Source organism: Pinus tabuliformis, chromosome 5_1 (genome assembly GCF_031772625.1).
Source record: "Pinus tabuliformis cultivar Carrire ecotype Pingquan chromosome 5_1, CPIR1, whole genome shotgun sequence".
NCBI classification, from domain to species: domain Eukaryota; kingdom Viridiplantae; phylum Streptophyta; class Pinopsida; order Pinales; family Pinaceae; genus Pinus; species Pinus tabuliformis.
The window spans coordinates 153,658,948-153,674,129 of NC_142305.1; the positions used below are offsets into that span (position 1 = coordinate 153,658,948).

At 34.1% G+C, this 15,182-nt stretch overlaps 1 pseudogene; it reads left to right on the top strand.

Annotated features, from left to right (window-relative positions):
* Positions 1 to 13,304: 13,304 nt before the first annotated feature.
* On the top strand, positions 13,305 to 14,957 carry LOC149163886 (3-ketoacyl-CoA synthase 11 pseudogene; annotated as a pseudogene).
* The last annotated feature ends 225 nt before the right edge of the window (positions 14,958 to 15,182 follow it).

The following is a 15,182-nucleotide window of genomic DNA, read 5'->3' on the forward strand; positions in this document are numbered from 1 at the left end:
CACATATGTGAAGGCTAGAATTTCATCCATGCCAATTCTCTTTCAAGCATTGTTAGTGTCTGGGATCTGGGGATCTGAAGGAGGGTGTGGGTGCACACATATGTAAAGACCTGGATTTCATCCATGTTGAATTTCTCTTTTCAAGCATTATTCACATCTAAGATCTAAGGACCCAGGTGTGGCGAGGGCACACACATATATTGCAAATTCCCACATTTTATCTAGGGTTAGATATCACTGGGTTGGATATCATTTAGTGGGACTTACATCGAATTACTCTCACACGCATTTGAATTCGGGAATCCAAGGCTCGGGGGGTGGCAAGAGTTGTCACAAAGTGGAAAGGTTAGAATGTACATAGACCATATGTAACTATAGAGTAACTCAATATTCCATGGAATGAGGACTCAGTGGACCCTACATTGTCTTAATATGGAAATGCCATGGGGCTCAATAGGGACCATGTGGTAGCATGTTATAAATGAATTTATAAGTATAGTTCATAATTCCAATAATGGGTGGATTAAGGTAATCTACCTTTTGTTCTTCTTAGTTAATTAAGATTTAGATTCCACTAAAATTTGTGCTTGATTTAATGAACAACAATGTTAATCATCTACTCATGTTTATGCACAACAAAACCATAAGATGTCCTTGGCCTTTTCTCCCTTTAAACTCCACAACAACAATTTTTAGACACTTTACCCAGACTTTAACCATCAACATCCTTACTAGTTATGATATATCTATTTCTAATCGTTTATAATAATAAACCATAGTTATCATTAAACTAAGAAAAACAAAAAACAAACAAAACTATACTATGTTACTCATTTGATTATAATTGTCTGGAAATTATTACCAAATTATGGTTCACATCATCTTAGAGATATTATCATATTTTAGTATATTCTTTTAAATCATTTTATTATATTCTATTTCAAAATATTTAAATGTTACATGTTTATTATATTCTCTATATTATTTTTTCTACAATTTTTTTGTGTTTATTAAACTTTATGTATAAGTAATTCACAATTTTCCAATATAAAATGTTATAGATCCTTTCTAAAAAATTAATAACAATAATTTACATAATATCTTTAAAAATTTGTTTTTTTGTTATTACCTACATATTTATTTATTTTTATTAGTAATATTGAAATTCATCAAATAATTAACATTAGCATGTCTCTCTCAATACCCCTTCAATGCCCCTTTCTCCAACATGATGAATAGGTTGGTTATGTAAAAAAAGTACGAATAATAAAAATATTTTGCAAATTTAAACTTATTTTTACCTTATTTATTACTTCTTTTTTAACAAAGTTGTATTTATTAATCTTGCCTCGTTAAGGATTAAGGATTATAGCATTCAGGAATGCATTTTTAACCAAAGTTTCATGAAAATGCTCAATATTTCTATTTTCCTATAAATTCAAAATTAATTTTACAATTTTCTGGAATTCTTATTTCTAATTTTCGATTGACGGGCTTTAATGGAGCATAATTCCCTTGGTGGAGAGTGTTTTATTTTCGCTATTTATCAGTCCCTAACAATTCATTTAAAAAAAAAAAAACAAAAACAAAAAAACAAAACTAATTTTCTGAGTGGTCAGCCCATTAGTGAGTTCTCTGACACTGAGATTGTTATGTTATTCTTGACACAACTATTGTTCTTCCCAATGTTATAGGTCCCTTACATGGGGCAAGAGGGGGTGTGGGGGGAGAAAAGCTACATTGGGCAAGAGGGGGTGTGGGGGGAGAAAAGCTACATTGACTTCATACGCATTACAATTCTCTGCACAAAATAGGTCCCTTACATGGGGCAAGAGGGGGTGTGGGGTAGAAAAGCTAATTGACTTCATACACATTACAATTCTCTGCACAAAGTTGCAGAAGTTGCGTCTCTGCAAGCCTCCAAAAAGCTATTAATTTGGAACGCAAATATTCTACACAGTAACTCCTTACACATTACAATTAAAAATTACATATTCAAAATATTAAAAATTTAATTGCTCGCTACGGGGGAAGGGTAGCCCAAAATTTGAACCCAAGACTTCCGGTTCGGTGAGACTTCATTTCCATGGCCATTGCCACTTGAGCTACCCCATGCGGACAACTATATATTCAAATTATTAAAATTGTAATTGTTTTTTAATTTCGAAAATATAAATAAAAGTATATATTCAAATTACTAAAAAAAAAATTATTTTTTAATTTTGAAAACTGAAATAAAACTATATATTCAAACTATTAAAAAAAATTGTAACTCAATCTAGCTTTAAAATATATATTCAAATTAATAAAAATTTAATTGCATAACAAGTGCATGATTGTGTGGGAGTGCAGAGAAAACACATTTCTCCGCAATATTACTACAAACAATATCTTATCTTTTATTATGCCTATACTGGAGGTGAAAAATCGTTCCTTTATGTTGTTTTTTAATTTCGAAAATATGAATAAAACTATATATTCAAATTATTAAAAACTTAATTGGTTTTTAATTTCGAAAACATAAATAAAACTCTATATTGAAATTATTAAAAAACGTAATTGTAACTCAATCCAACTTTAAACTATTTATTCAAATTATTAAAACTTGATTGCACAACATGAGTGAATGGTTGTGTGTGAGTGGGAGAAAACATATTTATCCGCACAATCAACTTCTGTGTACTACTACTCCAAACGATATCTTAGACTATCGCAATTGCCAAAATAATATCCCTCATTGAAAATTTCATAGAACATTTCATGCCAATTAAACTATTATTGAAGCTTTTGTGGAGAAGCTTGTGTGAAGAGATTTGTGAGGAAATCTTTCACTTTATAAATACTTTTGTGCGAAAGCTTTCACTGTATAAATATTTTTGTGCGGAAAGCTTTCACTTTGTAGACAAATGCCTATGCTTGGCATGCTTGAATTTTTAAATTGGTTATTTTGATTTCAATAATTTTAGTAGTGTCTCTGTACAATGAAAACGAAAGCAAAAAACTATGCAGAAAGCATTAACCATAAAAGTATAAATGAAAGCATAAAGAGTAACTAATATCTATTAATTAAATAACTCTCTGGAGTTAATTATGAAACTATAAATGATAGCAACACAATAGTAATAACAAAATGAACTATAACTATTAATAACTGTAATAATTAAACAACAACAATAGTTTCTTGAAACTATTACATTTTTATAATACTATAGTTATTACAAGGAAACTTATTAACCTATAATACTATAGCGATTAACTATTTTCATTAATAGTTAATAATTAATGAGTTAAACTCCACACTATAATAGCTATTACATTTAACTATTATTAACTTGACTATTAATATACTATTGTGCATTTAATTATAGCTATTAATTCATTATCATTAATACTCTTTTGATAATTATTTTATATGGACAACTTTTATGATACTATAGTTGTATTTTTTTATTAATAGTTAATAATTAATGAGTTAAACTTCGTACTCACAGTTAATGCTTTCTGCTTTTGATAATTATTTAACAGAGATAAATTTTCCGCACAACTAAAACAAAAATATTACGATAATTATTTAACAGAGATAAATTTTCCGCACAACTAAAACAAAAATATTACTATTAAACAAAAATGTTCGCACTTTAATTAATAGTTAATAATTAATGAGTTAAACTCTGCGATGCAATAGCTATTACATTAAACTATTATGCATTTAATTATAGATATTAATTCTCCTTCATTAATGCTTTATTTTGATAATTATTTTACATGAACAACTTTTATAATACTATAGCTATTAACTTTTTTATTAATAATTAATAATTAATGAGTTAAACATCGCACTACTATAGCTATAATATTTAATCTTATTGACTTGGCTATTAATGGACTATTGTGGATTTAATTTATAGCTATTAATTCTCTCGTATTAATGCTTTGTGTTTTTGATAATTATTTTACATGGACAATTTTTTCACACTATAGTTAATAATTAATGAATTAAACTCGACACTACAATAGCTATTACATTTAACTGTTATTAACTACCATTAATAGACTATTGTGCATTTAATTATATCTAATAATTCTCCCACATTAACGCTTTCTACTTTTGATAAAGTGGTGACAAATACCTACGTGTATGAAAAGCTTTGCACACATGCCCACTGCTAACTCTATACTCCTTTTTAATGCCAATGCACACTCTTTAGCTATTGAAATTTTTATATTGGTTATTTCCATTTCAATTATTTTAGCAGTGCCTCCACACAATGAAAATGAAGGCAAAAATCTCCAAACAAAGCATTAACGATAAAAATTTAAATGAAAGCATAAAGAATAGCTAATAATTAATTAGCTTTCCAGAGTTAATTTTGAAGCTAAAAATGATAGCACTACAATATTAATAACAAATGAATTATAACTATTAATTACTGTAATAATTAAACAACAACAATAGTTTCCTGCAACTATTACATTTTTATAATACTAGAGTTATTACAAGGAAACCTAGTAACCCATAATACTATAGTGATTAACTATTTTCATTAGTAGTTAATAATTAATGAGTTAAACTCTACACTGCAATAGCTATTACATTTAGTTATTATTAACTTCACTATTGATAGACTATTGTGCATTTGATTATAGCTATTAATTCTTCATCATTAATGCTTTCTTTTGATAATTATTTTAGATGGACAACTATTCTAATTATGCCGAGCGTATATATTTCAACCTCGAGTGGATGTCAATCGCGGAAATTTCATTTTTTTTTATTTATCAAGGGTCAAGATCGATTGTTGGCTGAATATTCTTCACCTAATAGCTTGATTGATGACTGCGATGAGAGGGAGTGCAAAGAATCGTGGAAACGTGGTAGTCAAGGATAGAAGTTTCATCTAAAACTAAAGGTCAGCATTTCAGTTTAGCTCCTTCATGCATCGACTATCACTACATGTGTCCCTCACCACTTCCTTCTGTTTACACTTCAATAGTTGCATTTTCAATTCACAATCAAAGATCATTTCCATTCAGGTTTCAATGCATGAATTCTAGAATCGCTCACATTTTGGTTTGATTGTCATTTCTCCACTCATCATGCTCCATTTCATTTCAAGAATCTCAATTGTCTATGGGTCCAGGTCCTGAGGCGAGAGCCATTGTTCCATTTTCAGTCGAATTCCCTGCAAGGAAGTAATTGTGAATGGAATACTTTGAAGTTGAAATAATTTAAGTACCTTTATAGTTGAATGGCAAACTCGTAGTTATGAAGATTGGAGATTATAGAAGAAAGTAATGATTGATCACAACCATGATTAATTGTTTTGTAGTGTGAGATTTAGATATCGTTCTTGAATAAAATGGTTGGCGTGCTAGATTTTGATCTTAATTTACATCTCGATCTTGATCAGAATTCTTTGTAGTTGTGTAAGCTAACTTTCTATTTTCTGCATTATTTTCGCAACCCTGTTCTAGCAAAAGCTCTAGAGCAACAATCCATAACTCAACTCACTATTTTTTATAAGGGAGAAATGAATGTTTATGATGTGTTGGCTAAGAAGGTATTATTTGATCAGAGCAATAAATTTAATGTATTAACAACAAATTTATTATAAATTTTCACAAATGTTTGAATCTTTAGTCCTTTTCGCTTTATTTTATTTCTCAATGAGCATTTTTGCCATTTCTTAGAAGACACAAGGCATCATGAAGCTTGCTAGTGCTAATAGCTCGAGGAGCTTAAGAATATATATATATATATATATATATATATATATATATATATATGTTATCTAAAAGACCTTGGAGGGGTGAGGGAGAGAAGAGTGGAAATTAATAGTTGATCTTGTGTATGTCTGAAAGCTTTGTTGTGTGTTTTATTTCTATCAAATTCTCATTTAAAATTTACCTCTGTGATCCCCGCCCTTTTGACCAAGAACCCCAGCGCGAAAGGGGATGGTAGTTAGGTAAATTTACAAAGAAAACAATGAATCATTTTCTTTTAAATTGTGAGAAATTAAATGCATACAAAGATTTCTATTTATTCATGGGAATCGCAATGGGTTTTGAGCCTTGAATTCCATTGAAGGAAAGGCTATACTAAGTTAATCACATCAACGGAAAGCGTTGTTGGGCATCTCGACCCTATTGGTTCTTGAGCAGAGGTGAGCCCTAGAACTCGACCAATGATCCTCAAATTCTAACCCCCCGGCTTCGCGCCTAGGGCTAGTCGTGGAAAGAATATAACACACAACCAACAAAGAGGTGTAACAAAGGTGTTGCCTTCATTATCAATCATTAGGATGAGAGAAGGGTCTGATTTAGTAGGATTGTCGAAGGAAACAATTGTAGGAGGAGGAGGGGAATTTGGTTGCTCGACCTAGGTAAAACGATTCTTGTTGGCGTGCATATTTCTAAGTGCTCAACAATTGGTAGAAGTATGAAAATCGGTCTTATGGAAAGTACATCGGGGGGTATTGCGAGGTGTGGAGGATGAGGTAGGGGTCCCATTAGAAGGATAAGTAGGAAATGGACTAGTAGGAGATGGACCATATTTGGGTTGAGGAGATCGGATTCGAGGAGGCACTTTACGTTCCATGGCCAAGGTTTAAAGAAAGGCATTTTCGAAAGAAGAAATACCAAACAATTCAACTTCTCAACAAAAAACCATTAACAAACTAGAACTAATTTTAACATATTTTGGATTGGAGGTATTGTTACAGGGAAAAGTGTCTATATAGAACTTCTTATCCCACTAAGGTGTGGTAGCTACCTTAGAAACAAACAAAGTAAAGCTACTTTCGTTTTTCCTTTATGAAAGATAGATGAGAGTAGAATAGAGGAGACCAACCTCTATCTTGCGCTTGGCTCCTAGTTCGATTCCTCTCTCTTCTGATAGTCCTTTGCTACTTGCTTCTTTGTACGCCCAGCTTCACAGAGTACCTGTAGAATCAAAGTAGCATAACACTATACAAGAACATGGATCTATAGTCATAAACAATCTAGGATCAGATGTAAATTGACCATACAAATGCATAAAACATAAATGACACAAGAGTATGGAGGAAAACTTGAATAGCTTTTATTGATAATCAAGAAAGAGCCAAGGGAGTTACAACCAGTTGTTCTGACCCAGCATCATCCTCTCAGCAAGTAAGCCCTTCTTCACCTCATACAAAGCTTAGATCACCCAACACTATGATGTTGTCTCAAGAAACCAACAGAAATTCCTTACAAGATGCAAACTTCCAGCCTCTGGATCTCTGGGATGAGGGATCCATATATAGATATTTGTAAGGGAGATGAGTCAGCTTGTGATTTGATTAGTGTCTTCCATCTGATAGTTCTTGCTTCCACTTGGATATTGATGATCTCTTACTCATCCTTGGTTGAATTCAGAGAGGCAAGTGTCACAGGAGAAGTTTCTGGAAGATTCCATGCCTCTCCACCTCGCGGATTGACACTGCCATTTGTCACTTCTCGCCCATCACACCCCATAGAAGGGCTTTTTGAAATGCAATGCACCCACAGAGTGTACTTAGGTGAGATGCAACGCACTTTGCCTATGGAGCAGGTGAAATGATCCTATTTTGACCAGTTCTGAGCAGTTTGTCATGGAGAACTTCTGGTAGAAGCTGTAATCAGTTGACCTTGTTCCTTTAGGGGTTAGAACAACACTTTTAGGGACTTAGGAGCCCTTGGTTTATGGAAATTTTATGCTTGGGGTTGCAGTGCCCAAAAATGTCTATAGCAGGTATGTAGCTAAATGCACAATTGAAGAAGACCTCAATGTAGTCTTGTATGTATGATTTGCTAGTTGGTGGAGCTACAACCATTTTGCAAGGAGATTCTAGAGATATCCCGAGGCTAGAAGTGTGATCTTAATGCCTAGTAGAAGTCATTCCAAGATGTGATGTGAGTAGGGTTGGTCTCTTCTATCTCTTTGAGCTCAATGACCAAGGATGTATTCTCTAACTGAGTATCCCACCATGCTTGTGTCATGCCTTCCAACTGTAGGTTGGTGATTTGAAGCTTCATGTCCTTTTCATCTCGAGACATGTTTTCATATAGGTGGTGATCCAAGTGGATATTAGTGGCCACCCACCTATTCCACTTAGACCACCAACACTGTTTGCTTTTAGTTTCCTTAATTCTAGCACAACTTTTTATTTTTGGCATTTTTTCAGGCCTTGGACTTCTGAAGCCGTTTTGAGGCCCTAAACAACATTTTTTTGAAAAATGCACCAAGCCCATAGCCCATCGGGCAGGGGATTTTGGGGAAACTTTATTGTCATTAGATAGATATTTCTAACGAGGTATTGTGCATGCTAAACGAAGATCATATGCACAAATTACAACCCTGAGAAGTTGACATTCCAACTAATCCCAATGGGGCCCACAAACTTATGGCGCGTGATCTCTTAGGGTTAGGTTTTTGGATGTTTAGGGTTTTCCATTGTTTCTCAATACCAAAAATTCCTTTGAACATCATTGTAACATAGTTGATAAGACATGTAATCATCACATCTCTTCTTAGAGATAAGCTACCATCGTCTGAGCTAGTTTTTTTCTTTTATGTATGTAAACAATTTTCAGCAAATTGCTATTTTATTAATTGAAGTTATATTTTTCTCTATCTCTGTGTTTTGGTTTGACTTTGTATTTTGTTTTGTTCCTTCATAAATCTCGATCATTTTTGTAAAGCTTCACAACAACATTTCTGAAACACTTTACCAACCTTCATCAACATCCCCACTAGTTTTCATATATTTATTTCTCTTTTCTAGAATAATAAACCATGTCGGTCATTTACATTAGAAAACAAATTAATTCTATAATTTCATTGTAATTGTGTCAAAATTATTATCATGTTATGGTTTCTCATCATCTCATAAATATTATGATATTTTAGTATATCCTTTTAAATCATCATATTTATTATATTCTATTTCCTAATATGTCTATGTTATATGTTTATTGTATTTTATATAGTAATGTTTTGTAATGTATATTTATAATATTTTGTGTATTATTACTTCTACATTTTTTTCTTTCTATTTTATCACACTATGTATTAATGATTCACAATTATTCAACCCTATAATATTTACGCCGTAAGGTGTTCCCCTCTGAAATGAACTCCCATCCATGCCACTGTGTCTCAACATGGTCCGTTGATGCAGGTAAATAACACCTAACCATAGGGTCATCACAAACGCACATAAAACTAAACTGAAGATCACACCAATTATATGCATATAAAAATATGAGAATAATTAATTAATAAGAAAAATAATTACAGGAGAACTATTGACCCAATGATTGGCCTCTTCATTCCTCACACTCACTCACACAATTCTACCTCTTACATGCCTCATAGACTCACCTCAATTTATATAAATGGATCTGAACCAAATAGGTTCTAGAGCCTCAACAAACTCCCAAAATACCTCTCATAATCCATAAAAGCTCTCATCCTATCCCTTATCCCTAGATAAGAGCTAACTAATCCATAATCTTCTCAAACCTTCCACAATACTCTCAAATCTTCTCTTAATTACAAGAATTATCATTTTCTCCTAAAAACTATAGAAAAATACAATAATTAATTAAATCCTCACTTTACAAGTTAACTCCTCTAATAAAGAATTGACCCAGGTTAGATGCACCTGCATTAGACTCCCCAGGTAAAAGAAAATCATGGTCTCCCGACCATAAATTTTCAATAGATGATAAAACTCCTCATGGATCCCAAACTTTAGTTTGTCGTTGATCATGTATTATGTTATGTTGTTGATGTTCTGTGGCTGTCTTTTTCTGGTTTCCAGGCTTCCAAACTTTATGTTGTAGTTGTCCTCCCTCTTTGTTGATGTATAATTGTTCAGTAATTAGTAATCTATGGTCATCTTTTCTTTTTCTTTCTTCAATGAATATTTCCTGAGATTCTTTCAACATCATCTTCTTCATATTTTCAATTTCAATATCTAACTTATTTTCTGGTTGGTGTACATTATTGTTTGTTTGCTGAACTTTATTGTCGATCTCTACGCTTTCATTGCGCCATATTTCTTGATTTGAAGGTTTGTTGTCACACTCTGACTTTGGATTGTCCAACCATTCTTCTAAGAACTTTAGTTTTGCTGCAATATCTCTCATGTTGACATTTGGCCCATCATTTTCCAATTCATCAGCAACTTGCTTCATTTATGTATCAATTTGTTGTTCAACAACATATCCTGCATCCACACACCAATGGTTAGATTTAAAAACATGAGGTTTGACAAATGAATCTGTCTTGAGTTCTTCATGCAGGTCTTCTAAACAATCTGTAGCGTCATCTGTGGGAATCAAACCCATGTTCATTTCATCATCGTTGTCACCAAGCAATGATCCTTGCTCTGGTTCACAAATATATATATTTTTCTGGAGTTTCTCTACTTCCAAAACTTTTAGTTTACGCTTCAGTCTTCTTTCCATCAATTGTTTAATTGGTCACTTAACTGTTATCTTTATTACCCATCTGTGTCTCTTTCTTTGTAAAAACTCTATTAATATGTCAAGTCGCTCCTTTAATTCCACAATCTTTTTCTCGTCATCACCAATGCCAACTGTGATGGAATTATCGTGGTCTTTCTCTGGAATCTGCATCTTCTGTCATGAACTTCACCTTTTTCACTGTAAGCTGCAACTGAATTACTTGACCAAGTTATCTCCTCTGAACTTGGCTAATGGTTCACTTCACTTGAACCTTCTTTCTGAGCACTCATTTGCTCTTTTTTGTTGCAAACAACAACTATAGTAACTCTTCAATTTACCTTTACAATGAATAGACTTTGGGTGTCGGGCTCCAACGATCATGCACCCATTACATTTAGAGACTCAAAATTTTTGACTTGACTTTATGACTCTTAATTTCCTTTTGACTCCAGACTTTTACATCAACTCTTTAATGAACCTTGGGTGTCGAGTACAATAAAAAATACACCATTTTTACAAATATTTCTTTAAATCTCAACTCATCCACTTATCACTCCAAAAAACATTACTAAAACAAACAAAAATCAACTTTATCACTCCATTACAAAAATTTCATGTTATTTCCCTTTTAAAATTTCCATTAATTTTTAATAAAAACATTTATCACTCGTAACTTTTCATAACTCCCACTTTCACATTAACACATTCACTCTTATATCTTCATATAATGCCTTTACATACCCCATCCTTTTCTTTTACTAACTTTATGATGCATTAAAATATTTTAATGAACTTAATAAAATCACTTAAAAGTGATCCAACGTTGGTTTTCAAAAGATGTAAAAGCATAAAATAAAAAACCCACCATAAAAGGTAATTCGTTGTTAATTATTTTGCCTTTGACTTTTTGTCAATAACTCCTTCAACACTGGATTCCGATGGCCAAATACGTTGTCTCCTTCATTTTATTGGTTCTCTCTTTAATTTGTAATTCCCTTTCCCATAAATGCCATCTACTCATCTGAATCACGTGTATATATATATATATATATATATTTTTGAGCAAATATTTTTTTAACCTAAGCATGCCTTTCCAATCCTATCGCTGAAACGGAAGGTGTTAAAAGCATTGGATTTTGGCCTACCAAACCAGTAACAGGCACCCCCAACCTAGAGCGCTGAAAAAAAGGAAAAAAAAGATCACTGATAGATGTAAATGACGGGGCATTAGCAAAACATATAGCAGCTTGGTTTTCCTTTTTCAATTGGTGGGAAGCCCATCCATTCTATTTCGATTCTCATGATGTTTCACATCATCTTTTACGAATTCGCTCCAAATTGTGGCAGTGTTACTCTACCAGCCACCCACTTTCCAGTACAAGACATAGCAGACACCATTCAAAATAAACCTCAGAGGAAAAACAAAATCTCAGCTGAAACTGAATTCTTGAAATCCTCGTCTGCTTGGAAACCCCACGCTCTGATCTACCATCCACGCTTTTCACAGTCTCTCAATGCCTTTTCTCTTACAAATTAAATAGCCATTGGATGGGAATTGATAAGAAAAGATACTTCACAGTTCATAGTAGTTCGAATCACCCCCATAAACAGATTTTTGAGCAGCCAATGCATCAACATACTGATGGATAAATAAACACACTAACAACTAGTTTATCTTGGCTCTCTCAGAATACCAATAATGCACTGAGATTCATTCAATAAAAAAATACACATAAACTCTCAAAATAATTAATTAAAGAAAATATTTAGAAGAGAAATCATAGCCCAATGATTGGCCTCTTCATTCCTCATACTCACTCACACACTTCTACCTCTTACATGCCTCATAGGCTCACCTCAATTTATACAAATGGATCTGAACCAAAATAGGTTCTAGAGCCTCAACAAACTCCCAAAATATCTCTCATAATCCATAAAATCTCTCATCCTATCCCTTATCCCTAGATAAGAGCTAACTAATCCATAATCTTCTCAAACCTTCCACAATACTCTTGAATCTTCTCTTAATTACAAAAATTATCATTTTCTCCTAAAAACTATAGAAAAATACAATAATTAATTAAATCCTCACTTTACAAACTAACTCCTCTAATAAAGAATTGATCCCAAGTTAGATGCACGTGCATCACCCGTTAGATGGATTGTTATACGATGAAATAATCTTCAACCATTAGATCATTTGTGAAGAACGTTCTAAGCAGTTGAGAATATTGTGGTTGGAAGGTACCAAGCGATTATCCGTTAAGAACATTCTAGGCAGTCGAGAATATTGCGCTTGGAAAGATCCCGACGAGTGCATTCATGACTTTTCCTGACCTTAAGACGGTTGTGCCTCCCCGACTTTGAGATGGTTGTGCCATTAATCCCTGATTTTGAGCACATGATAAGCCCGTGCAGGATGGTGAATGGTGAGCTTATGTCTACATCATTCAGTATATTATGAGTAGCACCATCTGTCTCACCTCATTCGAACTTGCGCTTGCCCAAGAAACACTCTGCAACAAAGTCGCTCGCCATGAGGTTTGAGGCGACACTTGAAAATTTTATGGGTATATCGAAGTGGGTGGCAGTATTCAGACCATTTTTGGTTTGGATTCTCAGATTTTTGGATCTCAGTCCCCTTTTCTCATTCGAGTTCGCAAATTTTGTATCTGCTTCCTGTTTTCTTATTCGGGTTCGCAATTTTTTCATCTCTGTTTTCTTGTCTGATTTGGGTCAGCGGTTTTTGGTATCTCTATCTTCTTTTCAGATTTGGGTCCTCAAATTTTTTTTCCCTTGTGGATTTGGTTTTGGGTGTTTTTTAAGACATGGAACCCAAAAAGCTCGAGGAAGGGCGTGATCTCGCGTCAATGGAATCCAGGAAGTAGGCTCAAGTAGCAATATCAGTCAAAACAAGTCAAAAACTCCCAGATTTTCTCCAATCTGTGAAACTGAAGTATGTGAAATTGGGCTATCACTATGTGATTAGCCATGCAATGTATCTATTTTTATCTCCCATTATAGTCATTGTCGCAGCAGAACTGGGCACCCTTGATCCTTAAGATCTGTTTGATTTATGGCACCATCTTCGTTATAATCTAGTGACTGTAATTGTATGTTCCACATTGTTGGTCTTTGTGATAACATTGTACTTTATGACTAGGCCGAGGCCAATTTACCTTGTAGATTTTGCATGCTATAAGCCGGATGATGAGAGAAAATGCACTAGAGAAGTTTTTATGCGTTGCTCAAGTTTGACTGGTATGTTCTCTGAATCAAGCCTGGATTTTCAGAGGAAAATCCTTGAGCGTTCAGGGTTGGGAGAGGAGACATACTTACCTGAGGCAGTGCTGAGAGTGCCCCCAAATCCATGCATGGCAGAGGCTAGAAAAGAGGCAGAGATTGTCATGTTTGGAGCCCTTGATGAGATTTTTGAGAAGACCGGTGTTAAGCCTAAGGATATTGGCATACTTGTTGTGAATTGTAGCCTTTTCAACCCCACACCTTCATTGTCTGTGATGATTGTAAATCATTACAAATTAAGGGGGAATATAGTCAGTTTCAATCTAGGTGGAATGGGTTGTAGTGCAAGGATGATATCTATTGATCTAGCCAAGGATTTGCTCCAAGTTCATAGAAATTCCTATGGAATTGTTGTTAGCATGGAGAACATAACATTGAATTGGTATTTTGGTAACAACATATCCAAGCTGGTATCAAATTGTATTTTTAGGATGGGAGGTGCTGCAATATTGTTATCTAACAAGAGATCAGAGAAGAGGAGGGCAAAATATAAGCTCGTGCACACCGTGAGGACTCACAAGGGAGAAAATGACAAGTGTTTCCAGTGTGTTTTTCAAGAGGAGGATGAAGCGGGGAAGATGGGAGTTTCCCTTTCGAAATAACTCATGGCCATTGCAGGTGATGCTTTGAAGACTAACATAACAACTTTAGGTCCTCTGGTTCTTCCGATGTCTGAGCAGCTTCTCTTCCTCGCAAATTTGGTGGGAAGAAAACTTCTGAAGATGAGGATCAAGCCGTACATTCCTGATTTCAAGCTTGCATTTGAGCATTTCTGTATACATGTTGGAGGGAGGGCAGTCTTGGACGAGTTGGAGAAGAATTTGCAGCTTTCGGAATGGCACATGGAGCCATCGAGGATGACACTCTATCGGTTTGGGAATACATCCAGCAACTCATTGTGGTACGAGCTTGCTTATAGCGAGGCGAAGGGAAGGATAAGAAAGGGAGACAGGACTTGGCAAATTGCATTTGGGTCCGGATTCATGTGCAACAGTGTTGTTTGGAGGGCCCTAAGGACTATCAATCCGAGTTGTGAGAAGAACCCATGGATCCAAAGCATTGATCAGTTCCCTGTTGATGTTCCCAGAGTTTCAACAATCCAATAGGGTTTTTCATTTATGAGCTAAATTTCAAAACATCTTAGATCTTTCTATCATGTACTATGTTACCTTAGAGATATTGTACTGGAAAGTAATGATGTTGAACAGGAAATGATGACTTCTGTGATTTATCTTTGTTTAGCTATCTAGTTAATTGATTTTGCAGAAGATCCCAAATTGACTAGGCCAGTTATGGCTTTATTCTTTCATTTTCTCCCTTGTTTGGGCACTGGCTAGTCAATGTTGAGCTGCGGTTAGCAGTTATTCTTGTGTCTTTGATGAAGTTTCATGATGCAATGTTAA